Here is a 14,662-nt window from a genome sequence, read left to right as displayed (position 1 = left end):
TGCCACATGCCTTCAGCTTTCTGCTCTCCCACCACAGCATGTTGTCAGTACCACTGATGGCCCTTACACTGCACCTGCTGCCATTCCCAGCATCATCCAGGATTTACTGGTGTTATCTCAGCCTCCTGCAGTCTGCTCTGACAGAAACAGAGGCTTTGTGAAAAGGAAGGGACTTCAGGGATGAGGAGCAGCATGTTGAACAGTCTGAAGGCAGTGTAGGTGTTTAGCTGAGTAAAGGAGCAGGTCTCTGTGCAGCAGTTACAGAGAGGAGGCCCTGGGGAAGGAGAGGGTGGGGGATACACAGCAGATACAACGGTGGTTTCTCACCTTTTGATGAAATAAAAAGCCAGGCCAACAAAAAAATAACAGGAGCAGGAGAGATCCCATAACAAACAGGGAAATTTCCCAGCCCTGGAAGGAAGCTGAGGGAACAAAGCAGAGAGCAGGCATTTACAGCCTTGACCTTTCTCAGCATGGGGGAGCCCCAGGAGGTCACACAATCAGAGTCAGAGAATGTGTTGGATTGGGCCAGGTTGGGTTGGATTGAATTGAAAGGAACCTTTAAAGGCAACCTAGTCCAATCCCCTGCCATGGACAGGAATGTCTTCCACTATCCTAGGTTGCTCCAAGCCCTACTCAACCTGGTCTAGAACATTTCAGGGATGAGGCACCTACAGTTTCTCTGGGCAACAATAGGTTGGGCTGTCTCAGCTTCCCACTCTTTTTCCCCTGCTACAGCCCTTGTGACATCCCACCTCTGGACAGTTCCAGCCAGTAGCTGCTCCCAGCAATTGAGCCTCTGTGTGAGCAACAGGTCCAGAAGCAAGGGCCTCCCCAGTGAAGCCCAGTGGCTTGCCCACATCTGCCCTCTCCTGTAGAGATGTCACCTGACCCTGGTCCCAGCCCTGCTCACTGTGCTGGAAGCAGAGCCCCTCCTACTTACCACCACTGTGTGACAGGAATGGCATACTTTTGGGGGTGACACACTCAGGACTGGTTTTCAGAACTCTCCCATCCACGGAGAAGGGATGGGGGCTGGCCAGGAATCCCTGGAGACAGGTTTTGATGGATTGCTCCTGCTCTGGCTGCAGACCCCACACCTGGCCCCAGACCTTCATCAGTGAACCCACATATTTCATGTTAAGCTCTGCCAAGAAACAACAGTGCATTTTGGGTGGTCAGAAACCCTCTGGTGTCAGGGATCACACTGCTCCCATGACTTTGTGCCCTCCTGCTCCCATGCTCTTCACCTTTCTCCCCCCCACTGCTCTGAAATCATGCTGCCATGCTGCATCACAGGTAACTTGAGCACATGCTCAATCTTTCTTTTGGTGACAAAAAGGATTTGAGGTTGTCATCCCACCCAAGAGAATACTTTTTACTACACTTTGTATCTCTACCCACTGCTCAGAATTGACTGAAATTGTTCAACTGGTCAAAAAGGCATTTGGGCTAGGGAGTGTCCTGGTTTGAAAAGGAAGTGAGTTTTTTGGGATGCTGTGGTCAAACCAATAGGTGCTCAGATTTGAATATTGGCACCTGGTGTGGCCCCTGAGGACATGGATACGCCTCTGAGCACACAGGGAGTTAAAGCCCAGGAGAAGCTCTCTTGGTTGCGGTGGGTGAGAGGTTCAGAGCTGCCCTGGCTGGGCGGGGCAGGGGAAGCCGTGCGGCCGGTGAGGGGAGCCGGGCCTTGGACAGAGAGGGGAGGCGAAGGGCCCTGAGGATGGAAGGGTGGAGGAGCACTGAGAGGCATCGGGCAGCCCCCCCAGAGAGAGAGAGAGAGCCTGTGCCTGTGATTGTGCCGCCTCAAAATTTGGTATCTTGTGCAGGCTGAGAAAGAGAAGAGGGTGCGGCGAAGAGGAGCCTGGCAGCCTTAAGAGAATTCTGAGCTGGCAGAGCCTGAGATTTTAACCCTTTTCTTAGATAATAGAAACCTTGCAAATGCTGATCCCCCTAGAGCTGAATGAGAAGAGAGATAGAGATGAAATAAGAAGAAATGAGCCAGTGTGATGAAAGTTTGTGCAAGTGAAAGATGCCCAAGGAAGATAAGAAAAATCCTAAGTAAGAAGAGATGATAGAGTAGCATTTAGCTGGACTTGTCTTGTATAGCCATGGACAGAACAATTTTTCAGTGATGTTATCCTCATAAAATCACTGCACTCTCTTGGCTCCAAGCCATTGCCTCAATTTAAAGGGAGGGAATGGTTTGGAGCCAAGAGAGTGCAGTGATGTGATGTGAAGGAGTGCATGAACAGAGATGACGGGTGAGGAGGGTGGTGGTGCCCTCGATCTTCAGGGAAGAAGATCTCTGTTCTTGAGACCCCTTGGCCCCAAGAGGTGAATTTGAAGAACAGAAATGTCCTGGAAGTGAGAGACTGTGCTTTTTTTAGAAATGGGCAAAGCATCCTTAAAAGAAAAACCCTAAAAGCAGCTCTGGTCCATGTGCAGTGGTGAGAGCACTGGGCATGTGTCGTGGTTTCACTGACAGGAAGTAGGTTATTTTTTGGGATATGCTGTGGTTACCAATGGGTGCCCAGATTTTAATATTGGCACCTGATGTAGCCACTGAAGTTTGGACACACCTCTGAGAACACACAGGGGTTAAAAGCAAAGCTGCTCCCCAGGGAAGCCCTCCTGGGACTTCGGAGGCAAAGAGGTCGGATCTCCTAGCCCAGGAGGAGAAGGGGGGAGTGTGGTGAGAAGGTGCCTGGCAGCGAGTGTGGGAGTTCCAGAGCTCTGGGACAGGCAGAGACTGAAATTTTAAACCCTTTTCTTGCATGATAGAAACCTTGCAAAATGCTGACCCTCCTGGAGCTGAATGAGAAGAGAGATAAGAGATAAGAGGGGAAGTGCAGAAGACTCTTGAGTGGGGGCAGAGATAACGGAGTGGCCTTTTGGCTGGACTTTTCTTGTGTGGCCATAGACGGAACCATTTTTTATTCCTGTGACACAGAGACTGTATTTAGGGGGAGGCAGTGCCTCAGAACCAGGAGGGTTCAGTGTGGGGACCCCTCAGCCCCAGGGGGTGCAAAAATTTGGGGGGGACAGATGTCCCGAAGGAGAGACTGTACCTTTATTGGAGTGAGACAAGGCATCCTTGAAAGACAACCCTAGAAGCAGCTCTGGTCCATGCACAGTGGTGAGAGCAGTGGGCATGGAAGGAAGATGTCACGATGGCAAAGGATTTTCTGGCGGTGCTGAGTGACATGGAAGCACACAAGGTTTCAACGTGTTTCCAGGGGAAGCCTATGGTGCAAGAAGGACTCCTCTCCTCTCCTCTTGATGAACTGAAGATTGAGAATTCTAAAGGGTGGTGCTGGACTGAGAGTTGGTGATTTTGGGGGAATGTATTGCATTGGGAAATTTGGTGGTGGGGGGGGGAGGAGGAAAATGCTTTTGTAAGGTTTTCATTTTCCTTGTTTTTTTTTTTTTTTTTTCCGTTCAGTTAATAAAATTTTCTTTATTTCTAAGTAGAAGTCTGCTTTGCTTATTCCTGGTCACATCTCACGGCAGACACCAGGAAGAGGGTATTCTCATGGGGGCACTGGCATTGTGCCAGGGTCAAACCATGACAATGACCTTTAAGGTCCTTCCCAGCCCAAACCATTCAGGGATTCACTGGAACGTTTTCCACATTGGCATCTCTCAAGGGAGGACTTTTGCTCCAGTGCTCTCACAGCTTTAAGTTCTCTCAGCATGAGACAGATGAGCTGTACAAAGACAGGACTAGAAGCTGAGACATTTTTATAAGCTTCTGCCCCAAATCTGAAGTGGTCAAATTAAATCAGCTTCTCACAGGATGCTCAGCATGGAGTCACTTTAAAAATGCCTTTTAGGATGATTAAAGTACAGTCACACAGTGTCATTGAGTGGAATGAAGGAAAACCTTCCCCAAACTGCTTGAGACATCTTAACAATGCCTCAACAGAAAATTATGTCAAAGCCTATCTCCAGTCACCTCCTTGACTAGTATCAGTCTTGAAGAATAGTTAAACATAATCCTTACAAATTTCCTGCTTAGTCTGACAACTAGTTATGTTTTGACATTGCTTTCCATGCCCCCCTCCCCTTAATCATTAACTGTTCACAGCCCAGCTCATTCAGAGGGGAAATTAGAGCACCTTTCCTGGGGAAAAAGCAGAGCTGAAGTAGACAATCAGATCTTTTACAAGTGGTGTGAGAATATTCAGTGCAGTTTGAATTTTAAGGAGTTCAACTGTTTATAAAAAGTTTCAGTTGTCAAAGTACTTTTATGGGAACCAGATTTGTCCAGGAAAACTGTACTCCCAGAAATCATGAGTCAGGGAGTTACACAAGACATTCACAGAGCCAGCATCCCCAGAATCTTCTTTTGAGGTGCCCAAAATAACAAAATATTTCTTCCTTCTCTGGTGGCCTGGAAGAAATTGAGAGCACTGAGAGGAAGTTCAGAGGGCAGCTACAAGGGCAGCTACACACAGGTGGCACACGTGTGACCTGTGCTTGCAGCTGGTGCCATGGAAGTAAAGCCCTTGTGGTTTTCCTAGGAGTATGTGCATTTGCTGCACCATGTTGCACACAGGGAAGGGAGAGACTTCCAGGAGATGTGACACAGCCAGGGGTGATGGTAGGGTGGCTGCAGGGCTGAGAGCAGAACTGCATCTTCCTAAGAGGCAAAGAAAATATGGGCTGGGGACCTCCATCAGGTCCCTAACCTGGGGCTCTGGTCTGCCACGGCCACACCACCTCCTCTGGTTTGCCCTGAAACTGCCTCCTGCCTCTTCTTGCTGCCCCTTAGCACTTGTGCCAGGTGGAAGAGTAAGAAATCCAGCCCTGTTCATTTTCATTGGGCTGCTCACATCTCTAAAACCTCTGCCAGGGCCCTCCTCAGCTTTTCGTTTTCTGGGTGTTCAAAGTTATTTCTTCTGTGGAAGCGTTTCCACAGCACTACCCATCCTGGCTGACTTGTCTGAATGCCTCCAATCCTAACACATCCTTTTTGAGATTGGTATATTGAACCACACAAGGCACGGTTAAACATCCAAGTAAACCATGAATTTATAGAGGCATAAAAGCTGTCCTCCATTCTTTCCTCTTCACCTAATAATTTCTGATCTTCACTTTGCTTTATATAATTACTTTTTCAATAATTTCTAACACTGGTTTTGCTTTTTTATTTGCCACTGAGTTCTGGGTCACATGAGTGGTCAACATCCACTCATCAGTCCTTACCTGGGGCTTTGCTTTGTGCTGGGCTGATCAGGAGGAGTCAATCTAGGCAGCTCTGGCCGTAGTCACCCCCAGTGAAATAATGTCTTTGGTCCATCAGTCAGCACCAAGACAACGCCCCTCAGCATGGTGGAGTGGGGCCCTAGAGGTCTCTGAACTCACATGTGCCAGAAGAAGCAGAGGGAAGGACCTCCCTGATCAGGACAGCAGAGGAGCTCAGCTCAGCAGCCAGGATGCAGTGGCTGTCCCTGCCTGGTGCTGGAAGATCCACTGAGAATCTTTCCCACAGCACCTCTCCATTGACTCAGCCCTCTCAGTGGGCTCCTCCAGGAAAGCCAGGGGTCAGCACCCTGGCAGGAGTGTCTGCTCTGTCTGTCTGTCTGTCTTAGTCTTATGGAGCAGGGCATCTACCAGTCCATAGCTCACGATGCTCATGCCCTCTCTGTAGTTCCTTTTCCATAGTAGAGAGCAACGGTACCAGGGCTGTTCTGGATGGGGTTGTGAGGGATAACCAGGGCAGGGTTCAGGGAAGAGGAGCCAATGAGAGGGAACCTCTGGCTGTCAGTGACTTTGCCCTGGAGGTTCAGCACGCTTGGCTCCCGTTGCCATTGCACAGGAGCAGGCAGTGCCCATCCAGGTGGGCTGTTTGCCCACTGGTGTGAGAGAGCTCCACAAATTCAGCAGTGTCCACTCCTGGGATGTTTGCATTGACTCCATTGATCAGGAGGGTGTGCTCAGTTTCCTGGCCCCTGGTGGCTTTTATGAGATTTTGAGCAGCACCTTTGGAAAAGCAGAGCTACAGAAGTACCATGAATCCAATGTGCCTGGTAACTCCCCTGATGAAGGATGGGATTATTGTTACAGTTCAAGTCCAGAGAGAGAGCCTGTTCCTCTCACAGCCACTGGCAGAGCACAGCAGGAAGATACCACAGGCTCCGCAGGACAAGTACATGAATACCTGGGTGTTCCCTGGCAGAGGCACTGGCAGAGGCAGGCACTCCTCTTCATGGAGTTTAGGTTTGCCAAAGAAAACATCAATCCCGCACAGACCTGAAGGGTATGGCTTAAACAAGAGAATTCCCTGCTCAGGTCCTTTAAACAGTGGGGGGAGGATATGGGAAGAAAGAATTGTGTTAGGAAACATAGAAACACACCAGTGACATTTAACAGCCTTAAAGCCCCATAATTTCCCCTCCATGTTTCCTCAGAGGTTTATCAAGATGCAATGGGGCAAACCCAGAAGTCTGCACTGCTCAATGCCCTGAGACTTGTGTGAACAATGGAAATTTTAGACACTAGTGTTTATAGTTACTTCCCTGAGTCAAATTTATTCCATGGAAATTAACACGAAGTGGCACAAAGATGATAGTAACCATCTTGTTCATCAAGATGAGGGTGGAGAAGGAGAATACAGAAGGTGGATTCCTGTCACATGGCAGAGCAGGTCCACTGACTTCCCCACCAAACAACCCAGCTGCAGCTACTGCTGATGGCAAGGCTGCAGAATATGCAGTGGGGATGAACCTGGAATTTAAGTTGTTTGGGAAAATAGTGAGATTTGTCTTCTCATTTCCAGAGCTCTTCCTCCAAATATCTGTATCATCACCTGCTGAGCTTTGGTGACCTCCCTGCAGCCCTTGGCCAGTAGAGATCAAACCTGGGGCGGGTTCCAGCCCATGCAACAGCACCAGCACAGTGAGAATCTTCCGGCAATGCAGGGCCACTTCCACGTGAGCGGGACAGATCAGGAATGCACCCAATCCTCCTGCTGCTCAAAATCAGGGCTGCAGACCACAGCAGCCCGAAGGTGTGGACACCTGTGATGGTTTCTAGGAGAGTGCCAGCTGCAGAGGGACACAGCCTTGCATCCTTCAGCTGTGGCTGCAAACGCCCAGGCTGTGAGCGAGCCTGCGGCCCCTTGTCATGGCCAGCTGAGCTGAGGCCACGGCTGCTCTTTCCTCACCAACGTGAGGGCTCAGCAGTAACTCCAGAGAATGAAGCTGACAGAAATTCCACAGAAGAGCAGGCCCTGATGGAGAGATGCTCCTGAGCAACCATGCCTTGGAATGCTCTGCCCCACAGCCCTTTGAGTGGCTGCTCTCAGAGCACAGTGCATGGGGAAGCCCCTCCACCACACACCTGCTCCCCTACGGACCCAGCCCAGGGCTGTTCTCCCTTCCAGGTGCAGTTCTTGACCAAAATCACCATCAACATCCCCCTCTGGCAGGCTCTTGCTCCTGCCCAGTCTTCAAAGGAAAAGGAACTGGATCAGATTCTCTCCCCAAATCTACGCCCACAAAGTGCCAAATTTCCACCACCCTTTGCTGTTTCGGTTAAAAGTAGGAAGAAAACAGGAGGAACACACAGGTTGTGCTCCTATCCAGGGCTGGGCGTGGGACAGAAGGAAACCCATGAGGAATGGGAGAAACAGCAAGATAAAAAATGCACGAATGCCCCATAGCTGGGCAGGCTGGAAGGGCAGGGGCGCCGAGAGGAGGGGGCAGCGGCCGAAGGGGATGAGAAGGAACGGGGACAGGATGGGATGGGCGGGAGGAGCTCCGGGGGTCGTTCAGCCCCTGCCCGCTCCCCACCGGCCGCTGCCGCCCCGGGGCCGCTCCGGGAGGCGGTGAACGGGGAGGGGTCACGGGCTCCGTTCCCACAGTGAGTTCACTCGTCTCCGTGTCCCGGGAGATCTCGCTCTGGCTTTTCTCAGCTCTGTTCCTGAAGTGGGAATAGATGGACGGACGAGGGGATGCGCTCCTGCAAAGCCAATTGCATCCCAGCTGCCTGCCTGGGCACCAGGGCAGGACCACCCTCTGCTCCACTCTGGTGAATTTTCACCAGCAGAGCTGCTTCTAGCTCTGGAGTCCCAACGTCAGAAGGATGTGGAGAGGGGGAGACAGATACAGAAAACCAGAAACTACTGCAAGGGCAGGCCAGCATGACCCAGGAATTCCTTCTGATAAAAAGGAACTAGCAGCAAATGTCACTCGGAACCCATAAAAATGAATATGTATGAACCTATTGTGAAACTGTATGCATATATATTTGAGAGAGAGATAAAAAGAGACCTGAAGTTCTCAGAGGTATGCATGTCTTTTTTTGAGGAGAGCAATCTCCGTTTAGCGCTGTAATAAACATACTGGCTTTACAACTTTCACAAAGTTGTGGGGCACTTTTCTCCACAAAACAATGCCAAAATTGCCCCTGTGCTCAGTCTGGCTGGGAGGTGGATCTGCAGGGCAGGGCAGCTCTGGGCCATGCAGGCCCCAGGAGGAAAGCTGCAGGTCTCACTGCTTGGTGGGGTCCGTGTCTGCTGGGTGGGCTGGGCACAGTTATGGCTGTGCTCCCCAACCTCCAGGGCAAGCAGGACTCAGAGAGCTGAGCATGTACAGCCCTGCCAAACCTTCAACCTCTTCACTAGGACAACACATCTCACTGCTGGAATGTGTCTCCTACCTGTGTTCTGAACAAGCTGTGCCAGTCAGGCTGTTAAAAACAGGAAATCCAGGAAAATACTGTACAAGGGAAGATTTTTCCCATGACAGAAATATCCCCTCAGCAGAGGAAGCTGCTTTGTTGAGGTGATGGGGTGGAAGATCTTATTGTGGGGATATCAGAGATGGCTGATTCTGAGTGCACAGGGAAAAGCAGGATCACCTGTTGGTGCTGCTGAAGCTGGGGGACACTGGAGGGACCTATGCAGGAGCAGCCAGAGCAGAACCATGTCCAGCAAAGCCCCTGGGGCTGTTTGGCCAAGTGTGTGTCCAGCACGGTGCACTGTGCCCTGCCCACACTCTTACCCTTGACATGTGGGGTGTCACTGCTGGGCTCAGGAGATGGCAGGGATGGGCTCGGGCCCCACGGTGACGGCACCGCCCTGAGCCTGCTGGGGCTGGGTGCTCGGCTGTGGGTGCTCCCCGCGGCTCAGCAGCACCAAGGGTGTGCAGGGTATGGCCGTGTCACATTGGATGGTCAGCTTTGACCGTGGGTGCCTCCTCCTGCTGCTGGGGTGCCACGGCAGAGCTGCTGGTGGCACACGGCACAGGACAGGGAGGGAGCTCCGCTCAGGAAGGGGTGTGGGCACAGAGCTTAGTGTTTATTAGCTTTGATCCAAACATTTTGTACAAGCAATGAGCCCACTCTGCTGCACATGCAGATGCCGAGGACACACATTCCCCGAGGTCCCGCCCTGCAGGTACGGGACCATTTCATGCTGTGGCTGCTCTGCACTGCAGACCCCTCAGTCAGCGAGCCCGAGGAGCGCTGCTCTGGCTGCCCACAGCACAGCACCGGGGGCTGCTGGCCTGTCCCCTGCGGGCTCTGACAGCTGGGCAGGGGGTGCACAGTGAGGGGCTGAGGTGTGAGGCCCCAGTGGGGCTTTACAGCCACCGCCAGGAGATGCTCCCAGCCCGGGATCGGCTGTCAGGGCCCGGACGGCCCGCAGGGACAGCGGCGCATGAGCTGCAGCCTTCCCTTGTTCCTGTCCCCTTCTGTGAGGGACTGCCCCGAGCAGCAGCACCCACCAGGGCTGGCTCTGCCTCTGGCGCTGCCATGAGAGAAGGCAGTGAATGAAAACTGGTGACTGATCGTGTCCCACGGAACACAGGCAATGCTGCCAAGCTGATCAGCCCGGTTCTGGGGTGTACTGTCCCTCCAGCAGGATCTGCTGCCTCAGGTGAAGTGTGGCCCATACCTTTCCTTCCTATGGAACCCACCCCTCCTGCCCCAAGAGCTCTTGAGAGTGAGCTATTACTGTCCACCTGAAGGCTATTTTCAGTATCTTTATGCTGGTTACTTGCATCTATTCTAGATGAAATTGAGGAAATCCTTATTATTTATCCACTTCAACCTTCTTCCTTCCCCAGCCATGAATTGAGAGCCCTGCTGGGAGCCATTTTCTTCCCTCAGCAGACAACACAAATTGGTGCTGTGCTTCCCACAGGCTCTCCCTGGCACCTGTGCCATGGAAAGGGCAGTGGATGCTCCTTTGTGCGCCTTTCTGCCAGCCCAGGGACTCTTAACTGGCAGAGTTCTCTGCTCCCACTCATCTGTGCTAAGGGCAGGACTCCCACAGAACTCACACCTCAGCCCAGAACACCAAGGACAGTCAGGGGCCAAAGCAGAGACTGAAGCCTCCACATTCATCGTGGAGGAGCATCCCTGTACCAGCTTTCAGGAAGGCTCTGCTCCCACCTCTGCCAGGTCATGGCACAGAGGCAGAAAGGACAATGACATCAAATAGATGAATCTCTTGTGATGTGAAAGACATTGAGTGGCTGGAGTGTGTCCAGAGAAGAGAAAGGGGAATGCTCTGGAGCACAAGTCTGATAGGAATAGGAATGCAGGAATAGTTGAGGGAGCTGGAGGGGCTCAGCCTGAAGAAAAGGTGGCACAGTGGGGACCTTCTCAACTCTGCAGAACTCCCTGACAGGAGGGGGCAGCCAGGTGGGTGTCAGGCTCTGCTCCCAGGGACCAGGGACAGGACAGAAGAGATGGCCTCAACCTGCATCACGGGAGGTTTAGGTTGCATATTGGGAAAATTTCTGCACAGAAGGAATTGTAAAGCACTGGCACAGCTGCCCAGGGCAGTGGTGGAGTCCCCATCCCTGGACAGATTAAAAACCCAAGCAGATGTGGCACTGGGGGCTCAGCAGGGCAATGGGGTGGATCAGCAGCCCAGAACTCTTCTACCATCTGCATTGGCTCTTCTCCCCCCTTCAGCACCTGTCACAGCCTCCCAGTGACACAGCCAACTACTCTGACCTCCTGTTGCTGCTGCGTAGGAGGGGTCTTTGGAGAACCACTCAACAGGTACAAAAGCTCTGACAAAGGATGTGCAGCTCTGCTCAGCACCAGCACAGTCTGGCTTTCCTCTCTGTTCACAGACATGAATGGAGCCAAAGGTGACAGATTTGGGATTTTCCCTGAGAGCGGGAACAATGCCCACCCCTGATTCCACCAGGGTTCACACAAACCCTGTGTCCTCTTAGCCAGAAAGGCCAAGCCAGGCAGCCTGAATCAGTCCCAGGCTGTGGGATAGCTTTGGATGGCCTGGGACAGGCAACCACTGCACCAAATGGGCCAAAGAGGCCGGCCAGGCCAGAGCTTTGGTGTTTCGTGGGATGCTGCCTCCTCTTTTTTGGCATCACCTCTTCTCTTAGTGCCATGGGCTGTGTGGAAAGCAATGGCTGCTGAGAGGAGCGGGGAAGGGCTTGCTGTGGAGCCATCTATCTCCAGTCAGTGAGTGCCTGGGTGGATGGAGACTGCAGTTGTCCTAAAACAAAATGAGATATTTATCCCCAAGAAACAGCAAATGTACCTGGCCTGGCCTTGGCACAAGCAAAAATTTTTGCCTTGGCTGCGAAGAACTGCAACACCAAGTGATCCCCTCATCCAGGTGGATGGGAACCTTTAAAGATATCTCAATCCCCTTCCTATGTACCCCACCAAAGCCCTTGGTTCACTCCAGGCCTTCTCCAGGAGGGATGCAGGGCACTACTCCTGCAAGCTACTGTGGAAGATGGAGCTGTTGGAAAACAGAAAGGAAAAGGGAATGGGACCAAAGGAAAAGGGAATGAGACCTGTCTGAAGACTGCAAGAATGGGATGTAGGCAGTGACTCTGGGAGGAGGAGCAGCAGGAGCAAGCCCTGACAGGGTTTCCTGGTGGGAAAGAAGGTGTCTACTCAGCACCAATGTCACGTGAAGAGAGAGGACAACAGTGATGACACTTCTGGAATGCTGGTTCTGAGTGGCTCCAGAAAGCCCTGGACCAAACAAACCCTCTGCCAGCTCTGCAGCTCTCACAGAGACTGTGCTTGACAGCACCAAGAGAGTCCAAAGCTGGTAAACAGATCATACCCAGGGAACCACACAACCCTAGGGCTGAGGTGGGAGCCCTGTGGGGTGGGCAATGCAGGCAGGTGCGTTCAGCCTATCCTCTGGCAGCTCCAAGCAGGAACAATCGGGGAGGAAAAGGCACATGCTGTGACTCCAACCCATCAGGAGATATGGTGCAAGGCAAAGCACAGCCAGAGGTTCAGAGAATTCACAGAATCACACAGAATTACTGGGTTGGAAAAGACCTCAAAGATCATCGAGTCCAACCCAACCCCAACACCTCAACCAAACCCTGGCACCCAGTGCCACATCCAGGCTTTTTTAAACACATCCAGGGATGGTGACTCCACCACCTCCCTGGGCAGAACATTCCAGAACTTTCTCACTCTTTCCATAAAAAACTTTTTTCTAATATCCAACCTGCATTTCCCTTGGTGCAATTTGAATCTGTGTGCTCTGGTTCTGTCAGTGCTGCCTGGTGAAAGAGACCAACCCCAGCTGAGCACAGGCACCTTTCAGGGAGTTGTAGAGAGTGATAAGGTCACCCCTGAGTCTCCTTTTCTCCAGGCTGAGCACCCCCAGCTCCCTCAGTGGTTCCTCAGAGGCCTTCAGTGTTGCCAGCCCCTCTCCAGCCTCGTTGCCCCCTCTGGATGTGCCCAAGCGTCTCAATGTCCTTCCCAAACTGAGGGCGCAGAGCTGGACACAGCGCTCGAGCTGTGGCCTCCCCAGTGCTGAGTACAGGGCAAGGATGAGCTCCCTGCTCCTGCTGGCCACAGCATTCCTGCCACAGGCTGTTGGTGCAGGATGATCCATTCCTGATCCAGACCAGGAGCCGTTGGCCTTCCTGGCCCCCAGGGCTCGCTGCTGGCTCACGTTCAGCCGGCTGCCAACCAGGACCCCCAGGATGTCAGGCAGCCCTTGTGCTCTGCAGCTCCTTGATCCATGGGACATGATGGATGAACAGAACTGTCAGCAGAGAGGTGTCACAGGCTGTGGCCACTTCACCCCTTCAGTGATATAAAACAGGCAGTGTGTGCTGGGAGGACACTTACCAGCCACAGCTCCAAGCAGTGTCTGTCTGTAAGAGACAGTCTGAAGATTCTCTCATTTGCCTCATGACCATCCCAAGGACAGAGACTCAGACCCTGAGGACCCTGACTGCAGTTCTGGCCTGGTTGAGATGGATGCTTCCCAAGTGATTGTTTGCAGGTGTGCTTGCTCTGTCACCACAGTCTTGCAGCTGCTTCACGATCCCTGCTCATCACAATAGCCCATGAATTTCTCCATTTCCTGGCCAAATGCCACCCACTTTGGAGAAAGTTTGACTTTCTGGGGTAACTTTGGTGATCCCCCATGGAAAATCCCTCATCTGCCTCATGAAGCCCCCCCCTCCCAAGGACTGAGACCCTCAACAGGGGCACTGGGCTGACTGGAGTGGGATGTCTGCCCAGTGCTGCCTGCAGCTGTGTTTGCTGGACCTGCTCACTGTGGGACTGGTTTGTCCTGTTTGGAACTGGACAGTCTGGCCTTGTTCTCAAGGGAATTGTTATTCAGGTGTCCTGTGCCTGCTCCCTGGATGTACCATCCTGCTCCTCTCCTGGCAGAAGAGTTAACCCGAGTTGACCAAAGACTTTGAGATTCTCCCCAGCATGACCAGACGGATCTATTGGCTGGACCACGAGGATTTTTTGTCTCTCTGTTGGTAGCTATGCTCTCCCCCCACCCTTTCTCTCTCTCTATTCTTTCTCTCCTTTTCCATCCTTCTGTCGCATTTGCTGTGGTCATTCAATAAACGGTGCATTTGTTTTGATTAATATTGAAATCCCCTCTGTGTTGTTTTTGCACTCAGAGATCAGTTAAGGAACCATCACGACTCCCACTTGTACCAGGGATTGTGACACAGTCTCAGGCTGAACAGCTGCTTCAGGCCTGCAAGAAAAGAACCAAAGCCAAACCAGTCAGTGAGTGGGGGATAACAGCTGCAAGCTGAGGAAAGGAAAAACTTCAGTGGTGTCACCCTTGAGGAGAAGCACACTGTCACCAGTGGTCTCACCTTGCTGCTCATGGGCTGAGGATGCAGCAGTTCAGCCCACCAAAGGCCTGGGGAGTGCAGAACAGCTTTGGGACAAACTAGTCACAGAGTTCTTTGCTCACTTATGGCTCCAGCCCAGATGCCCATCTTGTCACTGGTGCAAAGTCCAAAGCCTTCAGTGCCCCAAGCTGAACCTTGCAGCAGTGAGCTGTGACAGCACAGTGAGCTGTGTCCCTGCTGTGAACAAGCAGCAGCCACAACAGAGCAGTTGTCAATGGCCTTTCCAGGATGCAGGGCTCAGTGCCCACTCCTGAGGGACATCCCAGCTGTGAAAGGCTCAGCCTGTCCAGGGAGTGCTTGAACAGATTCCAAAGGGCGTTGACACGTGCACAGAACCCTTGGCACCAGGAAGCATGGGGAGTTCTTGCTTTCTGCTGCATGTGGCCCTGACAGAAAAGGACACCTTTCTCTCTGCTCAGCAGCTCCTGGGAGACAGACTCTCTGAATGTACTTCCCTACTCTGCTCTGGGCTAAAGGCAGACAGGAAGGTGCCTGAGCATCTGCCTGGCCCTGGACAC

The 14,662-nt window shown here is 52.3% G+C and overlaps 1 long non-coding RNA gene across 2 annotated transcripts in view; it reads right to left on the bottom strand.

Moving 5' to 3' along the window:
- Positions 1 to 14,662, bottom strand: part of LOC134426374 (uncharacterized) — a 35,327-nt gene that overhangs the window by 1,472 nt on the left and 19,193 nt on the right. Inside the window, exon 3 of one of the 2 annotated variants that reach the window (XR_010029966.1) lies at positions 8,236 to 13,981. The exons of the other annotated variant lie outside the window; for it this stretch is intronic. This is a non-coding gene — a long non-coding RNA (uncharacterized LOC134426374). Of the gene's footprint in view, positions 1 to 8,235; positions 13,982 to 14,662 lie in introns of those variants that run through there. 2 annotated transcript variants of the gene reach the window in all.

The sequence above is a fragment of the Melospiza melodia genome, chromosome 18 (genome assembly GCF_035770615.1).
Source record: "Melospiza melodia melodia isolate bMelMel2 chromosome 18, bMelMel2.pri, whole genome shotgun sequence".
NCBI classification, from domain to species: domain Eukaryota; kingdom Metazoa; phylum Chordata; class Aves; order Passeriformes; family Passerellidae; genus Melospiza; species Melospiza melodia.
This window is presented reverse-complemented; position numbering and strand designations above follow the sequence as displayed.